At 48.3% G+C, this 9,758-nt stretch overlaps 1 long non-coding RNA gene across 1 annotated transcript; it reads right to left on the reverse strand.

Annotated features, from left to right (window-relative positions):
- Positions 1–2,296: 2,296 nt before the first annotated feature.
- On the reverse strand, positions 2,297–7,985 carry LOC118997657 (uncharacterized). Its single transcript, XR_005068708.1, has 3 exons — positions 7,795–7,985; positions 3,218–3,401; positions 2,297–2,435 (listed from the first exon to the last, which is right to left on the reverse strand). It is a non-coding gene; the product is annotated as an uncharacterized LOC118997657 (long non-coding RNA).
- Between the last annotated feature and the right edge of the window lie 1,773 nt (positions 7,986–9,758).

Raw genomic sequence — 9,758 nt, forward strand, 5'->3', positions numbered from 1 at the left:
ATGGATGGCACTCATGCTAGGAGGGACCACATGGCTTTGGCGAGAGAAAGTCGGGACCACGTGGCTCTGGAGCTCCCCTGGCCGTGCAGCTTAGGAAGCTGGAAAGCAAGATGCAGCAGCCATGCAGCTCTCGTAGCAGTTTGGAAGAATGCGGGAGAGGCGCTGCAGGAAGGGCAGGGGTGAAAGGACTCTTAGTCATCACTCTTAAGTCTGTATAACTTTTGAATGAGTAATTCCTTTCCTTTTCACCGATCTCTGACATTGAGAGACATAATTCCCTGGCAGCAGGCAAGGCGAACCTAGTACGAGGGACCCTGGGGCAAGGGGGCATCCATTTGGTAATAGTATCTTATCCCCGCCACAGGTCCATTTGGTAACAACAGCACCTGTGTGGTGGGAGCTTTCACTAACTACATGATTTCAAGCAAGCCAGTTAACCGTGATGGACTCGGTTTCCCATCCAGAACATATGGCTAATGAACAGTTCTGGCACAGCAAGGGTATTGTTATGACTCGATGAGGTCGTATGTGGAAAGCTGAACACGGGGCCTTGGACAAATAGATGCTCAACAAATGGTAACTTTTAAAAAGATCTTATTTATTTGTTTGTTTATTTATTTATAGAGAGAGGGGAAAGGAAGGAGAAAGAGAGGGAGAGAAACATTAATGTGAGAGAGAGACATCGATCGGTTGCCGTTTGCACCCTGACTGGGAACTAAACCCGCATCTCAGGCATGTACCCTGACCAGGGACCAAACTGGTGGTTCTTCGCTTTGCGGGACAATGCCCAACCAACTGACCCACACTGGTCAGGGCAAAGTGGTACTTTTAAAAAAATAAATTATGAATCAGCTTGATCACCAAAATGCAAGTGTAAGATGGAAGCCCTGTGGCTGTTTTCTTCATCGAGTCTGAAACAGCCAGAAACCCGGAGGGGCCATTTCTCTCTCCCACATGCAGGAGCTGAGACCAGGGTCGCTTCGCTTGCTTCTCAGGCCAGGGATTTTGTCTGGCACAAATAGACAGAGCTGACCTCCTGGCCTGCTTTGGTTCCTGACTGCCAAGTCCAGTGCAACCTATGAAACAGGGCCATGAACGTGGCCAGCCAACCTCTCCGGAGGCCAGCTATGGATTTGGGGGTTTTAGGGAGAGCTCCCAGGCAGACTGATGCCTGGTCCTCCCACACCTAAGAAACTGACTCTGGGATGTGTGTTTTCTGCTAGTTATTTGTACCCGATGAGCAGGTAGGCACATAACCAGCTCCTGCCTGAGCAGTCAGAAGGAGCCACGAGGGAACCATACTCCTGAGAATGGGAGGTGGGAGCTTCTCATGCTCCAGAGCATCTTTCATCTGTGGGTGGCAGCAGCATCCCTCTCCATATGGGACTTTGGAAGAAGGCCTGAGCCACCTGTACCTCCACCTGGGAGCATACACATTGTCTGCTGCTTATCCAGATGGGTAAGTACAGGGCCATCCTTTAATTCTGCTGGCATTTTTCAGTTAAGCACACCAGCATCCCACTGGGACACCCATGAGGTTTGTATTCTAGAGTAATTCCTCTGGGGGCAGTCGGGAACAGAAACCTGAGTCTGCCGGCCAGCGGGAGACAGACCGCTGTGATAACCCTGGGGAGAGGGGAAGGCAGCCTGAGGCAGTGCTGCGGCAGGAGGGGTGGAAGTGGGAGATGGACCTGAGAGGTGCTAAGGTGGGCGGAACTTGCTGACCGCGTGGGTCTGTGGGACAGAGAAGCAGGAAAAGGAGAAGTCACACTGACTCCCAGGACTGATCTAGGAAAGATTTTTTTTTTTAATTTGGCACCAAAATTAACTTGTCAGCAAATCTGACCAGAAAGACATTCAGTTTGAAAGATAAGGACTCTATTAATGTCTTTCATTACCTGGGGCTGCCCCAATACTAAGGGGCAATACTAAGCAGTGTTGCCTAACGCAGCATGCAGCTTCCCTGTATCACTGTTGTCCAAAGTCCAAAAGAATTCCCAGTTCTGAATTGCACTTTTCGATAAGGGACTGTGGGCCTGGGGCGATGGCAGCAGCTCTGTACCAGCCTCCTCCCAAGAGGGCCTGAAGGGCTGTCTTGGGTCCCATGGGCTGTCCAGTCGTCACGTTACCAGACAGGGGACCTGGCCTTGTGTGGGTCTGCCTAGAACCAGCCAGCAGTATGGGGGTTCTTGACTTCATGTAGAAAAGATGTTACAACATGAGCCCAGGTGACTACGAGGATGTTTATTAAAGCTGAGGACTGTGAAACAAGGAAAAGCCTCATGCGGAGGAAGCAAGAGGAGAGCTGGGGCTGCCTTAGCTCCCTGGGAGGTCAGAGAGGAGGGGGCCGTGAGACAGGTTCAGGGGGCTAGTCTGGGACGAGCCGTCGCTGCCCGTTACTCCTCTGGGTCTCAGCGTCCCTTAGAGATATGTGTCTGTGAGGGAAGAAGAGGGGAAAGGGAATGGCACAGTTGCTCCCCAGAGGGAAAGAAAGAGCACGAGCCCTTTGTCTGGAGGCTTTTATCTCTTGCAGGAGGGAATCTCAGGGGAGGGTTTCAGCAGAGGATTCATCAGTGTCCCAGGTGTGCCCTTTCAGGGTCCTGGTCTCCACTGATCAGTCAATGACAGGGCAAGGGGTCTTTAGTCACAGTGTTAGTCCTTGCAGCTGGTCCTGGCCTTGCCCACCTGGTTTTGCTGGTTTTCTGGGCATGAAGCCCAAATACAACTGAGGCCTAGATGTTACCTCTAGGGAGGGGACCTGCTGCATCTGGCTGTAAATTGCTCAGCCAGTTTGTTCAGCTACTTGTCTCGGTTTCCCTATTCCACTTGCCAAGGAATTTTCCTAGCTTCTCACTATCCTGCCTCAGTCAGTCCACAGGCACCCCCTTCGAGGCCTCTTTTGGTACACAGGTCGCTGGTCCCCACTGGCCTCCAACCCACAATGGGCAGGAACACATTCTGCTATCCCCTGCAGCACACTGGGCCACGAGGGGACCCGGGGGGTGTCTCAGGCCCTTGCTCTGCATCATGGGTGGGGATGGGTCTCTGTGGTCCTGGGCTTTTTTAGGCCCTCACACTGGCCCCCTGCCTCCAGAAAAGGGACAGGTCCTCTTCCAGGATGACCCACACCTGTCTGAGAATCCTAGCATTGCCACTCCACATGCCACCCACCCTCAGGGCAGGGAGAGGCCAGCCCCAAGACCCAGTTCTCATTCACCTGCAATAGTTCAGCACCTTTACTTTCTCTTCTTCCCTCTGAGCAAAGGAGTTTCGTTTCATTTCTGGCAGCTGGGAACTGACTGTTTCTTCTGCTTTTCTTGTCCTTGGGTCGGGGCCTTGGCCTTGAGAACCCTCAAATGAGACTCTTTCTCTTTCGTTCTTTGCCTTTTCTAGTGTCACCCCTGGCACGAAGGTAGAAAAACCGCATTTGCAGAAAGAGGTTAGTTAACACTAAAAACGACACTGCAGCCCACCCATAAGCAGGCTGCTTCTTTCTTGAAGATGCCTTGCCTTCCACCTGGCTACCCCTCATATTCCTACAATATGAACACTCCCACCAGCTCACCTGTCTCCCTCCTTCCCCTGAATAGCCTCAAGAACGAGGGATCTCAACTCATACGTCACCCACCTCAATCCACCCCTCACCCCAACCTCCAACTGAAACAGCTTCCTCGTTAAAGGGAGCAAACCCTTTGAGGCCAAATCCGAGGTGCTTTCCTCAGTCCTCGTCTCTGCTCCAGATTGTGTTATTGTTCAAAAATACCCATAGCTCCTTCCCCTGGGCCCCTCACAGGGGAAGAAGTATATTCCTGAGCCCCTTGGTTACAGTTTGGTCATGAGACTTGCTTTGGCATTTCCATGACCTGTGACATTTCTGGGCGGAAGCGTTAAAGGCTAATATCATTGTCCTTTTCCAGTGCTGTGCTGGTTAAATGTTTAACAAAACATTCTCCAATTCACCGATTCCTACAATATGAACACTCCCACCATAACTGATTTCAAGCTACTAAGACAACATCATTGAGCATGGAGTTGGGAAAAGATGTACACCACACGCTCTCGCTAGCGCAAGCAGATGCTATCTCCATGTATCTGTTCCCCCTCCCCTAAGAACAGCACTGTCCTAGCTAAGAGCTGTTCCTTCAGCCTGCATCCCTGATGCAGCGCGCAGCCGTAGCTGGCCTGACACGGATATGGGACCTATTCATGCCGACTGGTGTTTTAGGAGTTATCTGTCACCGCAGCATGACTTAGCTGAAGCCGACTAACGTACTCCTTGAAACTCTGTTTTTTGCCTTTGGTAACACTTCTTATCATTCCAATCAACAAGTGTTTATCGGTGCCCACTACATATGAGAGACAATGCAGCGTAGTGGTTATAGCGCAGGCTAGAGAGCCAGACCACCTGAGCCTGCAGCCCCGCTCTGCCATTTACTAGCAATGACCCTGGGCAAGTTACTTAACCTCTCGGTTCTTCCATTTCTTCATCCTTTAAATAGAACTAATAATAGCACCTACCTCATAAAGTTATCATAAGGATTAAATTATTTACTATGTGTAAAGCACTCAGCACAGTGCCTGGTACAGGGTGATTGATCATCGAAGGCTTTTTTTATTACCACTAGTTGCCTGGCCCCACGGTAGGAACAGAAGATCCAGTCAGGGCACCCCTACTCTCAGGGGGTTCATTCACAGTCTGGGGCAGGAGACAGACACAAAAGCAGAAAATCACAATAAATGGTGACAAGTGCAAAAGAAGAAGGCTGTGCTGGGGGGGCCTGAGCATCAGGACAACTGACTCGGAGTGCGAGGCTGCGGGTCAAGTGTCCAGGAAGGCTCCACAGAGAAGGGGATCTTTAAACTGGGCTTTAAAGGATGAGTAGGAGTTTTCCAGATGAAAAAGGGTATGGTGCATAGAATGAAATTTTAAGCTTTCCTCTTATCTTTCTAATCGTTCTCTGACTCTTGGCTAACTACCTATTTCCCCTCAAGTGTTCATTCCCCAGGTTAGTCTTCAGTCTCCTCCTCTTCTCTCTACGTTCTCCTGGGCCAAACTCGTTTTCTCCATGGTTTTGATGCAGTGACCATTTGCTGAGCATTTGCCATAAGTAAGGCATTGTGCTAAATGCTTGACATTCATGAACTCATTCGCTATTGAAATATGATCTTGTGTGGCAGGTATCACTGTCCTTGCTTCACAAAGAGAAACTGGGGCCCAGAGGGGTTAGGTGACTTGCAGCATCACATAAGGTGCTTTCAGTGACAGGTCCTGGGATACCCAAATTAATGTGGCTTGAACATTAGGTGTTTACTTCCCATCACAAAAACTCTACGGGAAGGTGATACACCTGTTAGCTCAGCAGCTCAGTGAAGCCAGACCCTGGGTCAGCCTCTCTGCTCTCCCCTCATGGCCCCAGATGGCTGTTACGTGCAATGACTAAACATTGCATCCTACCTCGACATCCAAAGGCAGGCAGGAAGGGAGCTTGTTCCCCTGGGCATCCCTCCTTTTGTTGGAGGGGAAGCCCCCAGGAAAATTCCCATGGTCCTTGCCTCCTCGGCCTCTTTTTTCTCCCCTTACCTTCCCGAGCTGTAACTCCAGCCATGCTGCCTGCACTCGGTGCCAATAAAGGTTCTCAGTGGGATTCACTGAGTAGAGGTATCCTTCACTTTTTGAAAGTTCACGTCCCACCCCTTAACTTTTATGAAAGTACCTATTTTGCCAACCTTCAAAGAGCTCCAAAGAGGATTTTTGCTTTTATTGGGGGAAAAGGTGAAAAGTAGAAATAGTGTTGAGAGTTTGTTTTGCAGCGAGCTCTGAGAGAGGCATCCTGCACCCCACATGGTCCACCAAGCTCCTCCCCAGGCACTATGCTCTGCATCCCGCTGTCAGGGCATCGAACAGTGTCTGCAAGCATCTCTGAGACCCATTTCTGGGTCGGGAATGCTCAACAAAATTTTTCCATATATTGAACATTATAAACTAATCACACCTGTTTCTTTGCTTTACGCCATTTTGGCTCACAAAAGTGTTCCTATGAACAGTTCACTTTTAGGTAGCTAGGGAAACCTGTAATGTGGGGTACTCACCAATTTCAAACATGGGTAAGAACCAAAAGCAATGAGGCACCAGAGAAGCTTTGTTGGAAACCACTAATGACCGCTGGCCACCCACTGCTGCTGGACTCTCCCCTCCCCCCAAGAACAGGTCTTACCCCTTCGCCTCTCTCCCTCAAAGGACAAATTCCTGGGCAGGCACATCCCCCTGGTTGGGCCTGGTCTGCACTCCCTCCTCAGTTTCCAGGAAGGCAGGCAGGATTCTGTCCTTTCGGCTTCTGGAGGATGCAATGTGGCTGCTTTTCCCCCAAGCCCTTTGCAGTAAAATATTTTCACGACATAAGAGAGGCATTCCTCTGCTGAGTACAGTGGTTTCTCCCCATTTGCCAGCCTCCCTTGCCTGCAGGCCTTTACACACATAGTCAATGCCCTTTGTGTGGAATTCCCTTCCCCTCCCTCTTCTCTAGGCCAATCCTCCTCATCTCTTTTAGATGTCACTTCCCCTCAAATCTGGGCTGGGTGCCCCTCCACTGTGTTCCCACTACAGCACGGTCTCCATCACTGGATTGCGATCACCTAAGTTCTTGACTGCAAGTTCTAAAAGGGTGGACACTCTGACCCCTTGTTCATCATGGGGTCCCTAGCACCAAGCACAATAATCTCACGAAATGTATATTGAATGAATTAATTAAAGAATGAATATTATTGGCACCACCCCCCACACTCCCAGTCACCTGGCCCTAAGTCTCAGATATCCTTATCCCCATCTGGTCTGGTGTCAGGTTTCATTAATTCTACCTCCATAGCCCAGGCCCTCACTACCTTTCTCCTGGACCTCTGTAATAGTTCCCTGCAGTGGACATCTGTCATTTCTTTCTGATCATTAGCCCTTCTCTCTTATTTTGGGAACTCATTTGCTTTTAGGGAACTACTTCCCATTCCAATCAGTCTTGGGGGAATTCTACTAGTGCCGAGAGGTGCACACGGGATCCAAGCCAAGCCAAGACTTTGAATCTTGAGAAGAATGACACAGTGATAGAAAACAGTTGAGCTGAGTCATTCCAATCAGAGCATCCATAAGGAATTGTTTGTTTGGGTTTTAGCCTCACTCAAATGAGAGACAGCTATAGAAGTAACACAGAGGGAAATTATAATGTCACCCTTATTTCTAACAAAGCAGTTGGAGACATATCTTTAGGTCTGATAGGTAAGTGAACTTACTTGCACTGAACCCCAAAGTTAATCTTCTCCACCTGGTCCCAGGAAGCACTGGAAAATCTTCCCTGTAAGAATCCTGGGAAATTTAGAGCATGGAAGAAGAGGGCAAAAAACCATGGTTCTTGTGACCAGGCAGATGTAAAGGAGAAAGGGAAGAAAAGCTGAGTTGAGCTCCATTCATTTTCCCCAAACTCTCCAATCAAGTAAGTCATTCCTCTTCTTCTCTGGGGAGGACAGATGGGTGGGGGGGTGAGGCAAGAGCGTTCCTCTAAAAGAGGTCCCTCCATATGGAAAAAGCTGAAGGAGGGAACAAAAATTCCCTTTACACCATCTTGATATCTGGATTACAAAAGCACCCCTGACTCCTCCGATCATTGCTAAGGCCGCTAGTTGTATAACTGCGTCCTCCCAGGGAATTCCTGGCTTGCTTGTAGCCAAACAACATGTATTAGTTTCTTACTGCTGCTATAACAAATTACTACAAATCTGGTGGTTTAGAGCAACACAAATTTATCTTACAATTCCAGAGGTCAAAAGTCCAAAATGGGTTTTCTGGGGCTGAAATCAAGGGGTGTTCCTTGCGGAGACTTTAGCGGAGAGTGTTTCCTAGGCGTTCCTGCTGCAGAAGCTGCCATCGTTTCTTGATTTGTGGTCCCCAGCCAGCAACCCCACTACTCTGAGCTCTGCTTCTGTCACCCTGTCTCCTTCTCTGGCTCTCCTGCTTCCCTCACATCCTTACAGGACCTTTGTGATTATATCGGGCCCATCCAGATAATGCAGGATAATCTCTCCACCTCCAAACCCTTACTTAATCATATCTGCAAAGTCCCTTTTGCCACGTAAGGTAACATGACCACAAGTTCCAGGAATTAAGATGTGGACATCTTTGGGGTAGGGGTGTCTAACAGAAATAGTTCTTTTCTTTTTTTATTCATTGATTTGAAAGAGAGATAGAAACATTTGTTCTTCCGTCCATTTACACATTCATTGGTTGATTCTTGCATGTGTCCTAACTGGGGATTGGACCCACAACCTTTGTGTACCGGGATGATGCCCTAACCAATTGAGCTACACGGCCAGGGCTAACACAAATTTTTTAGCTTGTCTTGCATTCATCTCTTTCTCTTCTCTCCAGTCCGATCTGCAAGTGATCTTTATAAAATGTGAATCTGTTCATTACTGTCCTACCTAAGAAACTTCCCTATTCCCCAAAGCCCACTGACTAGAAACCACAGCACACTCTACTCTCTCATCTCTGAAGGGTTTTGCCCAGTGTTCTCTCAGCCTGAATTCCCCCCTACCCCAAAGCCCAATCCTCTGTATCCTTCAAACTCCTTCTCTTTCACAGAAGCCTCCCTCATCCCTCTAGCTGGAACCCAGCTGCACTGTGAGTCCTATATGCACAGAAACTACCTTTTTTTTTTTACTGGTTCTGCTGGGCACCAGTCACTCAGAGAGACTTGAGCTCAAATCTGCTCAGCCCCAGGCTAACCAATCTGTGCCTATCATTTCTCTCTTTAAAAAATGCAGATAATAAAGAAGTTGGCTTATGTTTAGTTAGTTTGTTATGAGAACTAGGTGAGACAATGCATGTAAAGTGCTTAGCGCAGTGCTGGCAGGCAGTACCTAATGACAGGTAGATGGTAGCAGTTATTATTAAAAAGTAATAGTTGAGCCCTGGCTGGTCTGGGTCAGTGAACTGGGTACTGGCCTGTGAACCAAAAGGTTGCTGGTTCAATTCCTGATCAAGGTACATAACTGTGTTGCGGGTCAGGTCCCTGGTTGGGAAATGTATGAGAGGCAACAGATTGAGATGTTCCTCTTGCACATCAATATGTCTCTCCCTCTTTCTCCTTCCCTTCCCCCTCTCCAGAAATGAATAAATAAAAGCTTTAAAAAAATAGTTGAACCCTGACTGGTATGGCTCAGTTTGTTGGGCATCGTCCCACAAAGCGAAAGGTCACTCGTTCAATTCCTGGTCAGGGCACATGCCTGGACTGGCATGTACAAGGGGCAACTGATCGATGTTTCTCTCTCATGTCAATATTTCTCACCCTTTCTTGCTCCTTCCCTTCCCCTTTAATTAATTTTAATTACTTAATCTTTAATTAATTAATTAGATATTTAAAACATTAGTACTTGAGTAGAAGATGAATGTGGTACTCCCTCTTTCCCCTGGGCTCTCAATATTTCTCTTATGGTCCTTATTATGCCCAAGAGCCTAGAACATTTTTAAAACCTGAAGAACTAAACCTTACACTGTGTATATTTATGTGTAGTCTTAGTTGCTTTGCTCCTCAGGAGTCCATGTTTGGTAAGTGTCACTGTAGGGATCGCTGGTAGAAAGGATAGGCTGCTCCTATGCCCCTTGCCTGGTGCCCTGGGAAATCCTTCATAAACTCTGGTCTTCTTGGACTGAAGTGAATTTTGGCCACATAGCAGCTTCCTTCAGCCAATATATGAGTTTTGGCTGCTTTCCCACC

This window comes from Sturnira hondurensis, unplaced genomic scaffold, assembly GCF_014824575.4.
Source record: "Sturnira hondurensis isolate 20B ecotype Veracruz unplaced genomic scaffold, ASM1482457v3 Scaffold0013381, whole genome shotgun sequence".
NCBI classification, from domain to species: domain Eukaryota; kingdom Metazoa; phylum Chordata; class Mammalia; order Chiroptera; family Phyllostomidae; genus Sturnira; species Sturnira hondurensis.